This window comes from Stigmatopora argus, chromosome 21 (assembly GCF_051989625.1).
Source record: "Stigmatopora argus isolate UIUO_Sarg chromosome 21, RoL_Sarg_1.0, whole genome shotgun sequence".
Classification (NCBI taxonomy): Eukaryota; Metazoa; Chordata; class Actinopteri; order Syngnathiformes; family Syngnathidae; genus Stigmatopora; species Stigmatopora argus.
The window spans coordinates 6,344,303-6,363,702 of NC_135407.1; the positions used below are offsets into that span (position 1 = coordinate 6,344,303).

General features: G+C 41.5%; 1 protein-coding gene across 1 annotated transcript in view; it reads right to left on the reverse strand.

Moving 5' to 3' along the window:
* Positions 1-19,400, reverse strand: part of ube2ql1 (ubiquitin conjugating enzyme E2 QL1) — a 70,889-nt gene that overhangs the window by 13,730 nt on the left and 37,759 nt on the right. Inside the window, exons 4-5 of the mRNA XM_077590504.1 lie at positions 16,724-16,817; positions 11,944-12,004 (exon numbers count right to left, since the gene is read on the reverse strand). The gene's annotated coding sequence lies outside the window, so the exon portion shown is untranslated. The remainder of the gene's footprint in view (positions 1-11,943; positions 12,005-16,723; positions 16,818-19,400) is intronic.

Genomic DNA, 19,400 nt, shown 5'->3' on the forward strand with positions numbered 1-19,400 from the left:
TTGAGACGGAAAAAATGAAATAAGCGACGATGAACAGGCATTAGAGAAAATTTTGATTGGCCAATCCTCTTGCTACTGTGACAGTGAAATTTCCCGAATACTTTTGTTGTGTCTGTATTCTCACCCTCTTGCTACTGTGACAGTGAAATTTCCCGAATACGAGATGAATAAAGTTATCTAATCTAATCTAATCTAAAATAACATTGGGATTTTAGTGAGTATTCTCAGTTTGGAAACGCCATTTCAAGCATAGTTCCTATGGGGTCTTCTTAATAGAGAAATTTGTATTAAACACAATTTCAAACCAATTTGTTAGAATTTTAGATCGTCCTCCCAATTTCCCATTGTTCAATAAAACTGTTTTTTAAGGTTATTATTTTTTAATTTCCCAGTGGACACCACTGAAAAAAATTTGGGGCAGTAAACGACACTTGGAGAAATTAGCGTAATTATGTGTGTCGAATCCTACCAAAACCAGCCATTCATTCATCCACTTACTTCCTTTCCTCACTTTAGGCGAAAGGTAAAAAAATATTCCCTGGACAGGTTGCCAGGCAGTTAAATCGCTGGTCGAGAGACAGACAAAGTCAAACACCGAAAAAAAAGCAATGGACAATGTTGTAAGTCTCTTGTGAGACTGCGGATTTAAACGGCGTCTAGCATGGAAGCTACGGCCTAATCCCTTCTCAAAAAAACAGCGGCTTTGCATTTTTTCCCTCCCCATCCTCATTGATTCTCCCATTAACCCGTTTACTCCCTCTGCGCCTCTTTACACAATGAAGCGGGGAACATTTTTCCTTTTCTTCCGATTAGCATGTTTTCCAGTAAATCTGTCCGGGAATGAGGGAGTTCCTTTGTTTGTCTTGACACAAGTGCAAGAAAAGTTGCTTCCGGTTTCAACCCGACGAGACAATGGCAGCGTGGCTACGGGTTGAGCGGCCTGACAGATTGACGGATTCCGATCCTAAAATTTCAAATTCATTGTATACCTGTCCAAATGAATACTGCCAAGATTGACCTAAATGATAGAAACGATGCTTATTGGTTGCCGACTGGAAGTAAAGATGCCAAAACTCGTGATTATCGACTGATAATGCGTAGTAGTAGTGGAGTCGATCTTTGGATGAGTAGATTATAGATCGGATTCTCAGCGGATCTGAAATCGTTAGAGTCCAAAAGACGAGAGCACGTCGCTAGGACGAAGACGGCCGTTACAGTCTTGCCGAGGGTTCGGCATCTGTATTTAGCCCCGACGTCACACGTTGGATTTACCTGATGGAAACTGCCAGGGATGAAAATGGATTAGAAGGAGATGCCATGAGAGCATGCTTGAGGAAATGGGCTTTGGGCAAAGTGAAAGACACGAGGAATTACGCCAACTGTGCCTCGGATTCCTTCTGGGGTGAAGGGAATTAGGCTAATCTAAATTGAATTAAAGCAAGCCCACGTTACCTCACTTTAGCACGAGTTGAACCCAATATGAGCAAGGGGGCTTAGCTACGTGTTGTTGTTGTTGTTGTTGTTTTTGTGCAAATGAGTCAACCAAACCATGCACGACTCTCCAGAGAAGAATATTGAATGTGTTCGCAAGCATTCCGGCATGTCGTAGTCATTTCGAGGCACATTTGCAGCTCTTGCGTCACTGGCCTATTCATTTCTCCTTCATTTTGTCTTTTACAAAGTGACCCTGGGGAGTTTCAGCAATTGTTTTGCCTCCTTTCCTCTCAGGCTCCTGATGCAACTCCCTATTTGTGTGACACAAATGGGATTTGGCTGGAATGGACGCCGCTGCAACTTCCCAATCAATAAGATATACATGCGCAAGAATGGAATACTACGTTAGACTTTCAGTGCTAACGATTTGCTGTTGTATCCAGTTGTCTTTAAACAGAAGAAGACTTAATAACCTCATGTAGAAGCCTCTAAAAAACAGTTCCAGTGAGTTTAAAGGTGATTTAAAGGTATTTAGTTGAGTTTTTTTTGTATTTTCACTATTCTGTCTTTCATTTCTTTTGCTTTTCCTAATCTGAAGTTGGTGAGATAAAAGCCACCTAACCTGCCAACAACTGCCAGGTGTAAAACCAAATAAAAGGACCAAATACAATCAGCAGCTTGCATCTGATGTGGAAACTATAAAGCAGTGCTGCACTCAACCCTTGACTCCCTTATGGCTTTTGAATTCTACAAAAAAAACAAATAGATGGGGGAAAATAATGCACCACCTGCTCCATTTTACTTGGACCCACTGGGTTTGTGCGGCTCTTCAGTGCTGGAGTGTCGGCGTAAAAACCCAAATCCCATTTGCAATGACTCACCGCCACAAGGGACCAGTGGGAATTTGCTCCATGATGGAGCGGAAAGAAAAAAGAATTAGCTGCTGGGGGAAGTAAGTGCGTGTGCACCTGTGTGTGTATATAGCTATCTCTATATTTATTAATTATATTTGATGTCAGTCATGCTGCAGTAATGTGACATCGGGGGGCCGTTTCCGTGTTGATTGGTGGGTGTGTCCGACTTGATAATCATGTTCACGACACACTCCATCTGCACAATATACGTCATTGTAGCGTAATAATAGAGTAATGGGCAAAAAAGTATAGCATTTCCGCGCTGTCGTTTGTGTGATAGAGTTCACCATGTTACGCATGTCATCTGTTCTATTTGAGTCACTGTGTGAGATCACCCCCCCACCACACACACACACACACCTCTTTAAGCTTATGTAAGCGCCTATGTGCTACTGTAGGCAGAGACAGGAATAGGCCTAATAAGGGGCTTAAATACACTATTAAACACGCGCACTGGGATCCACATTTTGAATAGAGTTAAGCTTCTCTTCCCAAAATCATCAATAGAGGCTTGAAGCTTTACCTCCGCCTCGTCGTAATCCAAATGAATTCACTTATCGAAGCCGTTAAGTAAAGGCGTGATGGGTGGAAGCAGGTTTTTGCACCATTCAATGGCATTTTCATTGTGGAAAAAAAGGGCAGTTGCCAGACAGCAAATTGCAGGACGACCTGTCTCCGCCAGCTAAGACGGACGGCTCTTATGTAAGCGACATTAGGCAGCAGCGTGAGACGCTTTGGTGACTGGGCTGTTTGGGGAAAAGGACAGCGTGACTCAGCAGATACGCAGTGGAATCGGATGATTATTTTAAGATTCTTTCCTCACTTTTGCTCGCAGATTTGCTCGATTTGATTGGTCTAGCTACTGCTTCTTGGATGATATGTAAGTGGACTAGCTATTGAAATCCACCTGACTTTGTCCAATATTCAAATCATGGTTTTAAAACCAACTGTATGTATACATGTACGTCTATGTGTATGTCTGTATATGCATATATATATATATATATATATATATATATATATATATATATATATATATATATATATATATATATATATATGCATATACAGACATACACATAGATGTACATATATATACACATACATACATATACATACATATATAAATATACATATACATTTATATATATATTTTTTCAGCAACACGCTAATTTATTTATTTATTTATATATATGTATATATTTCTTTATTTATATAGTTATTTATTTATTAACTAATTTATTTATATATTTATTTATTTATTACCTATTTATTTATGTCTAAAATGTATTTTGCTGTGTCTGTATTCTCACCCTCTTGCTACTGTGACAATGAAATTTCCCAAATACGGGATGAATAAAGTTATCTAATCTAAACTAAATAACCTGCAAATGCAGGTGCCCATAGTTGGTCGGGATAGACTCCGGCACCCCCACAACCCTTGTGAGGATAAGCGGTACGGAAAATGAATGAATTATGTGAATAGGCCCCTTATTTCCACTGAATTTAAAGTGTCTAAATACATCCAATCCTGAGGAACAATCTCTGCTGAGCTATGCGGGAAAAAAGAAAGGTGAAAATGTCACGGAAAGATTGCGGGCTGAGATTTTACCCGACACTCTCAAATTACCATGCGACACATATCTTAAATTAGTGTACATGGGATCAAACGACCAGACTCCTGAGTGATTACGCGGCCAGACGCGTGTTGGCTTTCACTCCTAATTACCATATCATTATCGTAGCCTTGCTATGTCGGCAATTTCTTCGTCGCCGCTGCACTCAAACCTTCTTTCTACCCACTGAATTGCCCAAATGTATTCAACGCCGTCCCGCTATGATGCATGACATTTATTAATAGGAGGAAGCAAAGAATCCATCCTGGGAGAAAAAAGAAAAGCTCGACGAGGACAACGATGGAACGATAGCGTCATTCCCCTAAGATGATTAACATTTGATTGGCTGTCATGCCAAAGGCAACGTCAAAAAAATATGTGTAGTTGCTAACCGAGGGGTGCTAATGCCAGAGAAATATGATCAAAAAGTATCAAAAAATGAGTGTTGTTTTGGCCACTGACCGTAAAAGGGATTCAAAATTCAACCAATATTTACACTAAAGTCTTGCATGTTTGGTTATTGGTAACGAAATACTTTTGGGTACTGGCGAAACTTTGGGGAAAAGCTATGATGCTCTCTGCCAAATGAAAATGAAAATAGCACACCCAGCAAGTGGCCACAAACAAAGCGTGTAATGCACTCCTAAGTGGCGAATTGTTGACGCAATGTGAATAGTGACTCATTCATTAGTCACATTTGCTGCACATGCACAAGGCAAAAGCAAGCAGAAAGACAATTACTTCACTCCAAATGCTTCCACACTATTTTTCAAAGAGGTGGATCATGAAATCCGCATTTCTACCTGATTTGTTTTTGTGCTTCCTAACAGAAATTGAAGAACAAATAAATGACATAAATTTCTTTGGGTTGAAAGCGCATAAACAAAACCTTTCATTTTCATAACACTCATCAACGGTCATGTAAAACTGAGTTTCCCTTTGACTAAAAGTTCCATTTTCAACTAACTTATCAAAGCATGGACTTGTTTTACACAATGCATATAGAATACAAATGACTACTAGTCCTGTCCCACAATGTCAATGTTTTATGCTACTATGTATTAACTTTCTCATCCAGTTGCAACAATAGACAGCCTGACAAAGCAGCGGGCCAGCATTCCATTAAAAGTGACGAAATTTCATTTGACACGGGCTAAATATTTCACGACGGAAGACAGAAAAGTGCCCAAAGTTTGTTTCCGAGTCGAGTCAAACCTCATTGGAACTCAAACGAGAATGTACCAAAATTCAAGTTAAATCCACACAAAAAAGCAGCAAAAAAATGCTTGTTTTCCACCACCATTTTCCTTTAACTCTCTACACAATGAGACTGAACGTGCAAACTGCTGCGATCAAAAGTGCAGACATAAAGAGAAGAAAGCTGAAATTCAACAATTTGTCGCACTTGGCACGTTTTATTAAGCATTTTTGCCCACTTGACTGACCTTCAAGGGAAATAAAACAGAGAGTGCCTTTCTGAATAGAACCCAATCTTGTTTGTCGGCTTATCTTCCCACTGAACTACACAAAAGTTCATAAAAGATGTTCTTCTCCGGAGGCCGTTGATCTCCAAGACGCCCTTTTTGATAAGCACTCCAAGCTTAGAATATCTGAAATTAAATTATGAACGGAGACGCACGTGCGTGTCTAAGATGTGGCCCGAGTTTTTGCTGCACTTTTTGAACAAGCCTAAAGCCAAAACATGAGCTTGATAGCCATGCAGAAGGACTTGCAGTCCAATAAACACCCGCTGGATATCCAAGTCCAAAATATTCAGAACAATGCTTCACCAATTATGTTTCATGGTTTGCTTACATCTATTTGGGGGAAAATAAAATTGGTATTAAAAAAACCTTCAATGACCCTGCTCAGTAGTAAAAAGAAAAACCCAACACTTGCTCAATTCTGATCAAACTATTGTCAACTACAACAAAATCCAATTATTCAACCACTAATGCATAAAGTTTTTTTACACACAATCTAAATGATATAACCATGTCAAAGAGCATTAATAAATAAATAACAAATAATACAATATCTAAATTGTGCAATACAAATAACGGTAACGCAATAAAAGTGCGGTTTGCCTCCGCATGGTGGAAAGCGAAGGTGTTTGAACAGGACCCAACCCGAAGGCAACTTGCCTTTTGACTGCCCCCACACACTCTCCATTAATCGGGGCGACCATATGTCATGTATACGCCGTCTCACGAGCCTCACCCTGGGGTTCGCTGCTTTGCTACCATTTTCTCCACACCCAGACAAGCGTTCCAATGTTGCCATGACGACCCTGCGCGGCGAGGGGGGAGAGTAATGAGGTGTCGCCATAGCGCTACGGCTTACCGCTGACTTCTGACCGCCGGGGCCCGTCGGAACATGGCGACGGAGCGAAATAATGCCTCTGGAGATGATCTCACGACTGGCTGCGCATACCCGTGTGAGCCAAGATTTCAGAACGGCTGCCAGTACCGTGTTAGCACTGCGGTTTCTTTGCTTTTCTAATGTACACGGGCACGAGAGGGATCACCCAAAAAAGCACAGTTAGAGGTCAAGGGGCGCTTATGAAGAAAATAAGGATATTAGCACTACTAGCAACTCATTCTTTATGCTTTTGTGTCGCTGTTGTTACCTGAGCATGCCTATCTGGGTCAGACAGTGAACGACAAGCGTGACTCACTAATGTGCTTTTTGCCGTTTGAACACGTAAACAACTGAGATACGCGTGCACCATGCAATTATTTAGGCCAAAATGGAAGAGGAAATTACCTAGTTGTTCAACTTATAGTTATTCATGTAGCATTTTCCTATGCTGCCGTTTTAATATGAGCTCTCAGGACCAAATGGTAGGACTTAAAAATGATAAGAGGCCAAATTCATGCAAAAAGAGGGACGAAAAAAGGCTTCATAAAACAATTCAATCCAAATGAGTTCATCACATGAATGAATTTCCGACCTCTCGCCCAAAGTCAACTGAAACAGGAGTCAGATCACTAGCATATAAGTACTGTGTATATTCCAATTTAGACCAATTCTCTCATTCAAATGGGTTTACATTGGTATTCACATATTCGTATTCCACTTCTCGTTTTTTTCCCAGTATACATGCCACACGGCTTTCTGTGCTTTCGTCTGATCTCGCCCTTCTTTTCACTTTCACGGCACCCCGGTGAGTCATCAGAATCAAAGACCACTCTCTGTGGAAACCCTCCAACCTCCCGCTGCATTATTGATCAGAGCAGTCGAAGCAGGCGCGACCTTGTGACGACACAACGCGTGCACGTGTACACACACACACACACATGGATACGTATCCACGGAAGCTCTATCAATCCACTTCTCCTCCCAGCGGAGTGTTTTGTTAGATGAGGCCACTAAGTGAGGTTGCAAAGAAGAAAAGCAGCACTGAAATGGCTAAAAAGCGATGTGAGGTCACCCTTCCATATTGCTCGGGCATAAGTGGATGGATTTGCCCGGCCTATACGTGAAAACTGATGTCATGTGGTTTTACATCTTGGTCTGGTTTTTGTGTAATCTCATAAGGGGGATGAATGGGGGGCTCATTTCCAGGCCTACACTTAGATAAAAATGTTGTCAATGTAATGCAGGAACAAAAGCAAACTTCAATAAACACCATATCGCTCCTGTCTTTTTAAGAAGTATTGCACAACTGATTCAGGGCACACTCACATTAACACTAACATTTCAGAACACCTTTAAAAAATGACCACTTTTAGCCTCCCCCTTACAATACAACAATACATCTATTTATGAATTGATCACTAGTGAGGGTCTTGAATCAATTTCTTATCTACTGGCAACACCCCTGCGTATTTTGGTTCTCCTCTTTCCTTTCCTTGTCTCATCTCGTTTTGTCTCCCTCTGCACACCGTTATTATTAACACCCTCTTTTTAGCCACCATTTTCATCCCTCTCCTCTTATCGCCAGGTGCTTCCAAAGTGTAGTACAAAGAAAAGCCCCTCACCCTTTCACTCTCTCTTTTTCTCTCTCTTTCTTTTCCTTCTCTGTGGGCGGCTGAAAGCTGGCAGTCTGGAAAAGTACAGAATACACACATATCACAGCGCCCTCTGCACACCCACACACACCTCCCCAGGGGACAAAGGGGCACCAGACTATCCCACTGTGGAAGCGATCTGCTCAACAAGGTGAGGGGGCTTCTGTCCATATCTCATCAAGCCGCCCACTCATCTGAGAGGGGGGCGTTGCCATTTTCCAGACTTTCTCCTCGAGAAATAAGCATCTCTTTTGTCTTCAATAATAAGAACAACTTCAACATGGCCGTGGTCCAAAAAACAAGCCGTGTTGAGGATTTATTAAACACTTGAGCGTGTACTACAATCACAGATGTGACACGTCCCGAGCCAATTTTGTTTTAATCACAAGGCTCCTATTTTTTAACCCTTCATTAAACAGGGCTCTAAATGAAGTGTGATCCAAAAGCATGGCAGGAATTCAATTTAAAGATGGTGTTGGAAAGGAATAACAGCTAACGCCTTCTGACATTTGGAATAAGAAGATGGCAATATGCGAAAAAAAATCCACAAATTTCTGCAAATCTATTGGCTCAAAAGCATTTAGAAATCATCCCAAGAGAACTTTGCGATATTTCAGACTGGCACGGATTAATGTGTCTTACATGCATTCTGCACTTGTGTTAAAGCATTTTTTTCAATAACATGCGTGAGAAGCAAATACAGGTGATTAAAAGTAGTGAGATCGATATTTTTGTTTAAAATTGCTTTAAAAAACAGCTTCATCATTGATGCCACTTAATTTTCTCCTCCTAAAACAAATCACGGCGCTTCAACGATGCTCAGCTCGTCTATTGTTCGTCTCAATCTCTCCGCCAAAGTCAACATTTTTCTCCGGACGAGCCTCCGTCGTCATTAGGGCGGTTTTGTTCAGGTCCCATTTAGACCGTGGACCGTTGATGAGTACCGCTCTGTTTCCATAGCGATGCTACGACGTATTACGCTCCTAAATGAAGGCAAAAGACGGATGAGAGCGACTACGGCGCTCCAGCGGAAGGCTCTTTTTGCCGAGATGCTCACTCCAGCCTCATCAACGTAGCACTCCACAATCCTTTGGCAAATGAGCTCAAAGCACTCCATAAGCTTACCCAACAATTGCGTGAAGCTTTTTGCTTATTATTACTGCTTCTCAACCTCTGAATCAGTAATTGAGTGTATTTTATCTGGGTTGCATTCAATCATCTTATTGCTAATAGTTGTTTTCTCATATCTAATGCATTGTTGTAGCACGTCGGTTCACGATTTAAATCGGCGATATTTGCCAGGAGGACAATGGCTGATCATAAAATAACAGGAAATATGGGCTTCACCCTTATGTCATCTTTTCTGTTTTACTGTTTAATTTGGCAGGACTATTTGATTTGCATGGTTTTAATTCTCATGAAAACTCGTGGGGGCTCTCATTACTCTGCAATGGGAATGTAATAAGATGCAATAAGCATTTTGTGATGAGGAATTTATAGCACTTACTTTAATAATTAAAGGCAGCCCCGTTAACGCTCATTTGCATGTCCTGCATTAATAAAGGGAACATTCATACGATTCGACCTTTATTTCTACATTTAAAGGAGTCATGGGGAAAATATTTGTTAAATGTATAAGTATAGTATCAGTCGCACTAGTGTCTAAAATTGCAGTTTTTTGGGGAGGAGGGTTAAATCAATTGATGAGAAATAAAGAACTAATATTATACATTCAAGTATAATAGTAACATAGGGAACAACAGTCAAAATAGGCACCTGTTATTCAAACATACTAACAGTTTTTTGGATAACTACAGCCTAAAATAATCATAATAAAAGCTTTTGGGGTCATAGTGAAAAAACTAAAACACATGGTCCAGCAGAACTTGGGAAAAAAAGGGAGACTAATAGTCCGTATAATGCGGTACGTCATTAGAGCAGAACTATATCTCAGCCGTAATGCAAATTCAGATGAAGCTGTAATGAATAGTCATTACAGTCGCTTTTTTTGCGTGATGACTACTCAATGACAATAACATGAGACAATCTATTGTGACTGATTCACGTCTTATTGTAATGTAGATGCGATTTGACGACGTTAGTACGCTCATTTCCCCCCAGTGCGACTAAATGGGCCGCTGAGTCATCACATCATGACTTTTTTTCGGGAGGTGTCGAGTGTCGCAGACACGACAGCGAGCTCGCCGCTCGGGTCAATTGTGCATACATCGACTCGCGTCGTGTCATCTTGCAATTAGGGGGTGATGTCACCACGCCTGGGATTGGGAATTGTTGTTCCGGCCCGAGTTCTTCGGGGGGAAAAAAGGCAGAGAAGCAGCTTCAGTAAGGAGCATTTTTTAGTTTCTCCACCCAGAATGATCAGGAATTAAAATCTATAAGTCAAGGCTCCACTGGTTTTGACTGTTGAAGGAGATACAAGATGGCGGAGGGATGGCCTTGACATATGGTGGCGGGTTAACTTCTCAGCTGGGCAATTTAAAGCGAGAAGAACCCCTATGTGCGCAGGTGTGCCGGGTTGCTGTGCTCATCCGCCATGATAAATACTTCCTGCGTCTCCAGTGGATGCTACCGTTGAAGGGGCAAATAAAGGTCAGCTTAGCCGCGTGTGTTTCTCCATGCGGCTAAGCTGAACCCTTTCTCTTCCCCTTATTAATTAAACAAGACTTTCCCTATATTTAGCCTTCAGAATTTCATTCATTTCAAAAAAATTAGATACATAACTATAGAAAATACAGGGCGGTGTCGAGCGGCTGTTTGTTTGTCTCCTAATGCCCTCCGATTGGCTAGCAACCAATTCAGGGAGTCCTCCCCGCCTGCCCATAATTGGCTGAGGAAGGCTGCAGCCCCCCCGCGACCCTTGTGAGGATAAGCGGTACAGATAGTGAAGGAACTAAAAAAAGGGCGAATTATGGCAGTGAACAGTGAGAACAAAAGAATGAGCCAATCAAAACGGCAATCAAGAAAGCGCATTTCCTACCTGGCAAAAGACCTCAAAGTGATTTTGGGGTCAAGTACGTGGACCCCAAATCCCCCCAAGCGTGCCTGAACTTTAACGGACCTTGCATTCGTCCCCCTTTTCTGTCATTAACATGTTCTCAAAGTGCAGACGCATCGGTTTCTCCGGTAGATTGATCGGCTTCGCGGACGATTTTATGTAGCGAGCGTTGACTTTTACGACAAGTTTACAACTAGGTGAATTTACAACACTCTTCCGTCTTATGACGAGGGGGGATTTTACCACTCGTGAACAACAAATGGAGCGTGCCGCGGAGACGTTTATTTTCAAGGATGCGCGTGTATTCGCCGCAGTTCTTTTACCGTAAAACGAACACCCGCGCACTGGCGATCATCATTACGAAAATCCAAAGAGTGCGAATTACAGGAGCTCGCAATAGTTTGGTGACTCACAATTTGGCAAATGTGAAGCGAGAAGAGATCATTGGGTAAGAAAAGGGAACGTTCGAAGCCAAGACAAACGGATTGGACGTTTAAGTGCGGTCAAAGACAATAGTTTTCCCAATTAGAGTCCCTATTAGGTATCTATGACAGTGTCAATCATAACTTGATAAAAATGTTTGTTAAGGCAGATTTCTGGTGTATCTATTCCGCATAACACCATCTGGAACAACACTTATTTATTTGTTTTTAGCTTCATTAAACAGGAAGTTTCTTCCATAATTAATTTCCTGTCGAAAAGTCGAAGAGATGGATGACAGCGATTACAGGGAAGTGAAACAAATGCATCAAAGCAGACGACATTTTTTACCAGGAGATCAAATCAATTGAATCAACGAATAAAAGGTTATTTTTTTCCATGAAATGCGCCGGAAAGATAAGGGACTAGTTCATATTCGTGTGTAAAAATACTCACATCATAATCAAATGCCTTAATTGTATTGAGCTAAATTTAAAGATTGCTAACTTAATACAAGTAGTCACACTCACCTTTTTCTTTTTTCGTTCTTTCCATTCACATCTGGAGAAAAACCTCCCCGCTGCTCTCAGCCTGTGGGAAACGACAATTGCTCAGTTTAATTGGACGTCTGTTGATTACCTATCAGAGTGCGTTTATTTAATTGGAGTAACAGTACATTGATTGTCTGTATACATTGTGCGCACACTTTAAATCGGTTTGCAAATGCGTATCGTGTACATCAATAATGTCGTGAGTCAGTACAAATGGAACATGTGCATAATCCAATGCTGTATGATTGAATCAATACATTTAGCAATTACGCTATGAGGCTCCGTTTTTATTGACGGAGTCTGACACCATCAGTGCGAGATGGGGGGGGGGGGCTGGGTGTCAATAACATTTATTATATGATCAAGAATGTAGTCGTTCTTTTTGAGGTGAGAGAGAAAAAGGCGCTGTAGGGAAAAATCGGAGAAACGTACGTTTAGAGACAATGTAAATGACACACCAAAGCTCCGGGAAGAAGAAAGAGCTCCAATCTAAGATTAGCTCCCTTGGCAAAATAGGGGAGGGGATTTTCTTTGTTCTGTTAGCGGAAAAAAAATGTACACGTTGCTGTATTTTGTCTCACTTTTTAGCATTGCGAGTTAACCGCGTGCAAAGCCTAATGGGAATAATTCACAGATCATATGAAGCATCTTTCTGTTTATTGATCTGAAGTCAAGCGACACGGTCCGATTTGTATTACAGTTTCCTATGACTGTGGTTTGCGCAATTCAATAGCAATAATAGCTGTTTCCAACTATATAGTTAGTCATGACAGAAATGAAAAATAGGACTATATGAGGAAATGAATAGTTATTTAGAAAGGCGTAAGTATAGTGGTGAGGAGGACATGGATCTTTTGAAGTGGAGTGGTCGAGGACTTGATAAAAAAAAAACCTCCATGAGCGCCAATGTCAAGCTAAACATGCCGCAAGGATGGAGCAGACGTGGGTGAAAATGCAGGAGAAGACCAGGTGGAAAGTCTCCATCAGTCTGGGCGGGGTGGACAGGAGATCGATAGTCAAAGAAGCCCACCCGCTCGGCCAGCGAAGCGGCCACATCTCATTCTCTGATGCTCTATCTTGAGCCCTCTCCTGTGCTAATCTCTCTCCTCCATCTTCCTCTTCTGCCTTGACTGGCTGTCTTTGACCTCCCTCACATCCCCCCCGAAGAGATGGAAGGGCTATTATCTGGCATCGAACATGGCTCTGTGCTTATCGGCTCTTTCTGTCACGCCTTCACTGAGAATGTTTGACCAGAGATGGAAGTTTCGGCGGGATAAGACATACGCGGCTACAAAGAAGACGCCCGCTCTATTGTCTATTATATCAAAGACAGGTTCAATTTAGCTGTGTAATTTGATCCTATAGGAGAGAATTCCTACAAATGAACCTGAGATAGCAAGTGTTAAGAATGAGATAGTGAGACCCAAACATTACACTTCCCAGGTTTTTCTATTTTTTTTTCTACGTTCGGGGAGCAGGTCCAAAACCCAAAATCCACGAGTCCATTGGGCGGATGCTTTGGAGGGAGCTAAAGTTCTACCGCCGATCAACGACGTCGTTCACAGGCTTCGTGTGAAGATCGACAACCCGAACCTTTGCCAGGGTCAGTAACGCCGCACAGGCAAGAATTCCTCATTTGACCAAACAGACGAGAAAACGCGATTATCGGTGACAACGCCCGAGGGAACGCAAATGTTCTCAATGGACCCGAACCCCCACTTAGCTCCGCTTTATCTAATTCCAGATAATCGTTTTGCAAGGAGTCTTGGAGGTCAACCCATGCGCCCTTGCCTATCAAAGCGTCATGGGAATAGCCATTCCCCGTACGGCGAGCTTTCGAGGAAAGCAAAAAACAATGTTGTCATTTTTAGGAGAATGTCAATTCTCTCATCTGTTCTCAATGACATTCCAGTGGCAAACCTCAAAGACACAACAGCAAAACGCCGCGTTTACGCGTACGCCTACCGTTATGTACGATATATCTACTCGCTGAATAATGTATGAGCTGTCGGCTCGTGCGTTTCGGCGACAGATGCTCCGTTCTGTCACTCGCCCAAATCTCTCGCACGTACGTCCGGAGGTCACAAAGGGCACCGCCGCAACAATATGGCCGCCCGACTCATCAAAAAACGCGCTTCCCCGTCGGCGGAGACCCCGAAAGTGCCTATTTGCTCAAAGGAGAAGGCGGAAAGGGGAACTTCGGTACCGCCGCTGACTTGGGTTTGACTTTCAAGCTGACATGAGTGGCGCTAAATCAGGATGAGAGGCACCTGAAAAAGAAAATTCCGTCTGGCGAGGTGCGCCGTGTCATTTCCTGCTTATCGCCGCTATTGATCTCGTGTGTCTGTGGGATCAACGCGGTGTCTCGGGTGGGTCTGGAAAGGGGGAGGGGAGGGGAGGGGAGGGGAGGAGGAGGAGGAGGAGGAGGAGGAGGAAGAGTCAAGTCGAGAGAAGATGGAAAGGTCAAGCCTGAAGAATAATGATTGGATATCAAAGGCTGAGGAGGGTTATATTGTATAATTGGAAAACGCAAACAATAACGAATTCACACGCTCTTTCTACTAGGTTTTAACCTGCGTCCATGAAAACAAAAGTTGGTGGGCATAACATTTCTCATGTAGAATAACAAATGACTACACAGTTTAATAAGTGCAGCATTGTAGGTGACGGCAACTGTTTCAATTTGATGAGTCCAATCGCCTCTCCGAAAAGGAGGATATGACTTTTAGAAAATGACCATGAGTTTGAAATGATATAAAACTGTTTGGAGATCTAATTTTATCGATTTAATGTCATTGGGGACAAATTCTAGGGCACATGTGTCAAAGTGGCGGCCCGGGGGCCAAATCTGGCCCGCTGCATCATTTTGTGTGGCCCGGGAAAGTAAATCATGAGTGCCGACTTTCTGTTTTAGGATCAAATTCAAATGAAGAGTATAGATGTATATTAAATTTCCTGATTTTCCCCCTTTTAAATCAATAATTGTAATTTTTTAATCCATTTTTTCTGTGTTTTAAGTTCAAAAATCATTTTGTAAAATCTAAAAATATATTTAAAAAAAGCCAAAATAAACATTGTTTTAGATCTATAAAAAACGGAATATTCAGGTCTTTTAATCCAGTTCTTTTAATCCATTTATTTAAAAAAAATCAAAATATTATATCTAAAATGGTCCGGCCCACGTGAAATCAAGTTGACGTTAAAGCGGCCCGCGAACCAACCCGAGTCTGACACCCTTGTTCTAGGGGATTTGGGAAGAGGAACTTTTAAGAACGGGGGCCACCTAAGTTGCACTTGATGACCAGTCATCCTCTGAGATTCAAACATGGACATCAAAGCAAACGATCCAAGCGAAATGAGCGAAAGTCTGTCTTTTGTGCACGGTGGCCGTGAACTCTACCTGCTTGTTTCAAAGCGACACCTCCACGGCAATGACTTCCCCCGCGGCACGCACATAATGAAGGTTGCCGCCGCTCCATGTCGGCAGTAATGCAACGCAAAGCCATTTATTAATCATAAGCTCAAGGACGCGCACGCGGGTAGCAAAAGCCTCGGCGTGAATCAGGGATTCAAGAGTCTCAGCTGGTGTTTTCTGCACCGTGGGATACTTTGACCTCTTCTAGGACATATTGTAGTACTTGTTTTACTAAGGCAGGGTATCGAGCTTTCACAAGATGGCAGCAAAGCACTATTTTTGTCCAAACGAAACTTCATCCTCGAGTAATAGTAATTCAATCCTAATGCATTAATGATGGATAGTAGATGTGTTTTTTTTTAAAAATTGAATTAAACCGATTCTGTGATATTACATTGCGCGATTCTTGTATGGATGCAAAATCCATCTGATCTTTACACGCGATTAAGTAAATGCCACTGACGCCGAGGTTGGCATGCTAATCCGTCGGATGGGTGTGGTGAATCGTCAAGATGGCTTATAATTGGAACAAAATAGTCCATTCGTCAGGCACTTGTGAGGGCACTCATAAATACACAAGAGTGGTCTCTGATTAGACTCTGCTGTTGGCATCGCGCAAATGAAATCGGCCATGAAGTCTCTAGAGGTCACAGACAAGGTGACAGGACAGTTTAGATGAGTTTTCATCCATTTTGTGCAGGGGGAATGTGGGAGGAAAACAGAGGTGAAGGAAGACAAAAAGGGAGGATGATAGGATGCTGTGTTTTCATCTTTTCTGGCTGGTTGCAAAAAGAAGACCTGTCATCTTCACTCACTTTCGCCTTTTGTCAATTCTACATGCTTGAAAAGGAAGCAATAGGTTGAGTGTTCCTCCTGGCTACCTTTTTGCCCTTGAGAATAGGCTGAGAGGAATTCAAATGTATCATATGGCTGCCCTCTTGCGGTTGTTATGATAATGATTATTATTTTTTGTATTGAACAGGTCAATTATTGGAGTTTTGAGTCTGGTCCTTTTCTTGGATTAGTGTGTGAGCAGCAATTTGGTTCAGTGGTTAAAATATTGTTCTGAGGTCACAGTTATGGACTTCTTTGTTTGATTTGCTCTCTTAATAATAATAATAATAATAATAATAATAATAAAAACATCAGTGTGACTGTGAATCTCTTACCCAAGTTAGTATAAATATCAGTTTAACTGGGATACAAATTTTCACAAGCTCAATATTCAACTCATTTTTTTCATTCAATAGATGGAATATAAATTTTCACAGCAATTTGTATCTACTTTTAAATTATGAATATCTATTAATGAACAAGTTGTATAGTAATAGTTTGCCCACTCACCTTAAATTATGATCAGGTAGTTCCACTAGATTCATTTCTTCAGGCTGGCAATGACAAATGCTTTCCATTTAGATCAGAAGATGGCAGCAGACACCTAAAATGGGAGGAAAAATGAAAATAATTATGCATTCATTAAACCCAAAGAATCGCCATCAGCTGTGGATATAAGACGTCATTTGTGCTACGCAGCAAAACGCTTCAGTGAGTCTGTGTGTGTGCGTGTGTGTGTTTTGCGGTGAGGAGGTGAATGAGGGTAAAAGGTTGGGGAATCTGAAAATAATGAGCCATAATTAGGGTCGAATGTTTAAACACACTCGCCTCGGGTAATTTGGTGGCCCTGAATGAGATGATCAGTGGTGAGAAAAGGATTAATAAGCACCCCTGTCGCAAACAATTCACTGCTATACTTGATATTTATGTGACAGTTTATGAAGAGCCTTTTTGGGTCCAAATATTCAATGAAGAGTTATGTTTTGTTTTTGTCAACATCATAAAATCACTCTTGTATTTGAGAGAATGATATGCTTAAATTCCATCATTGTCACCAAACTGGTTGAAAAGAAACATTGATAATAGATATAAATCCAGTTAGTATGTTTACACAGTTAGTTATGTTCAGTTGGATTTGATTTTAAATCTTAAAGAAGTTTTGTAGACTCAAAACATGAAGTTTCTGTCACACTTTCAAAAAATAAAAAATAAACAAAAACACTGCAGACTGTTTTCACTCGGTTGTTTTCAACAATTAATTCATTTAGGGTATTTGTATTGTAATTCAAATTGCCTTCACTTGTTTGATTTCTATTCCTTCTGATATAACTATTACCTCTCTGTAAAACAACCGTAATATTAAAACATACACTTATTTACATAGTTGCAGAGTCAACGAAACGATGGGTATGAAGTATTTAGCTGATCCGGTAAGAAAAGAGCATTAGTGCGTCTCGCTGCATTTGCACAACGATGAATGACCATATCCCCCCACACCGAGCCCCCCTCGGCGATGCTCAGCGTCTGCAAGCCGCCGTACCGTTCCGACAAGACAACGTTGCCTGGCAGGAAAATCAAAAGCCATCCGCCATATTCTTCCCTCTGACTCGCCATCTCACCCACGCCCGGATCAGATAACGCCCTCCAAGTCTTAATATTCGAGTGTTTGAAGTAGTACCCGCGCCTCCCCCAGTCCGCAAGAACGGTACGGCGTGCCGGGTGACCGGGGTCAGGGTGATTGACCGCCATTTTCATATAGGCTGTAGGCTACAGCTGCTCCTGTGAGATTGGGCCTCAAACACGCAGGGCGGGCCTTAGATGTCCTTTGGATGGGAGTATATATATTTCTATATAAAAATGTGATAAGGGCAAGAAAATGGAGATATCTCAGGATTGAGGAGTGCGAGGATGATCCTGTCGTCAGTGTATTAAATAAAGAAGAAGAAAAAAGGATGTGCAGCCAGTGAAGCAGATTGTGGTAGCTAACATTTGGAGCTGCTTTCCAACGGACTCTCATTTCCCTTTTTTAATATCCTCACACCACATATGGTTTTAGTTCTGCGCCTTATGCGGTATGGCGCACCGTCACGGATCTTTCGCCAGGCAAAAATCCACATTTTCATTTTTTTGTTGTTGCCAGAATCAGTCCCAGTTCGTTCAGAATGGCGAAAAAAAAAGGCAAGATAGGATTTAACTTAACTTACATGATCACTTTTGGACAAAATAAAAATGGAAACTGCGTTTTAGCCTTCAACACTCATCATTGTTCATCATTTTTGATAGTAATTTTGCAATTTTAAAGGCTGGCCGTATTCTCAAAAGCTTTAAAATAATGATTCACGTCTTACAAAGTGACATTTTAGCATACCGCAGTGCGTGAATTACAATACGGGAAAAATAATGAGGAATAGGATGAATTTTTTCAAGCACCCTCCTCACAGTTTACAGTGCACACATGGGCTCTATTTCTGTGTGAATGTTGATTCCCAACATTTATCCTCACGTCTAGCAGCACATGTCCAATATTTACCCCGACCTCATCATTATTCATAAGCGCTCTGTTATTTTTTGGGGTTGTTTATCATGCAAAACACAGGCGAAGCCATGAACAAAAGAATAGACATGCCAAGAGTGGGACATTTTGACTCGGAAACACCATTTGCGAGATTCAAGGCATATGTCTGCTGTTACGACAGTAGGTGGGATGAAATGTATTCCAAATTATTTCAAACTTTACGTACTAGTTTGACGCAGGAGGCGATTGGACGGTGCAATTGAAATGTGAAAATCATGCTATGGGATAGTAATGGCGGTGTGGCGCGTTTGTAACTAATTCCAGCCCTGCAGATTGCCATTTAAAGTGGATTAATAATTAAAGAGTAACATTTGCATCCTGGTGTGTATCTGAGAGATGATTCACATAATGACAATCACTGGGGTGCAACTATCCATAATGTTATTTCAATATTTCCAATTCCAACCTATTCCATTAAATTGACTTTCAATGAAAAAAATCAAGGCGGAGAAGAAAAAAATTATTAAAAAGCGGAAATCTTCAATGAAAAATACTCGCGCACCCTTTGGAAAAATGATGCTCAGTTTTCATTAACATCACTACAATAGTCCTTATCCAAAAAACATATATTCCTATAAATCACACTGGAGTCCAAGCCACATTTTTAAGTCA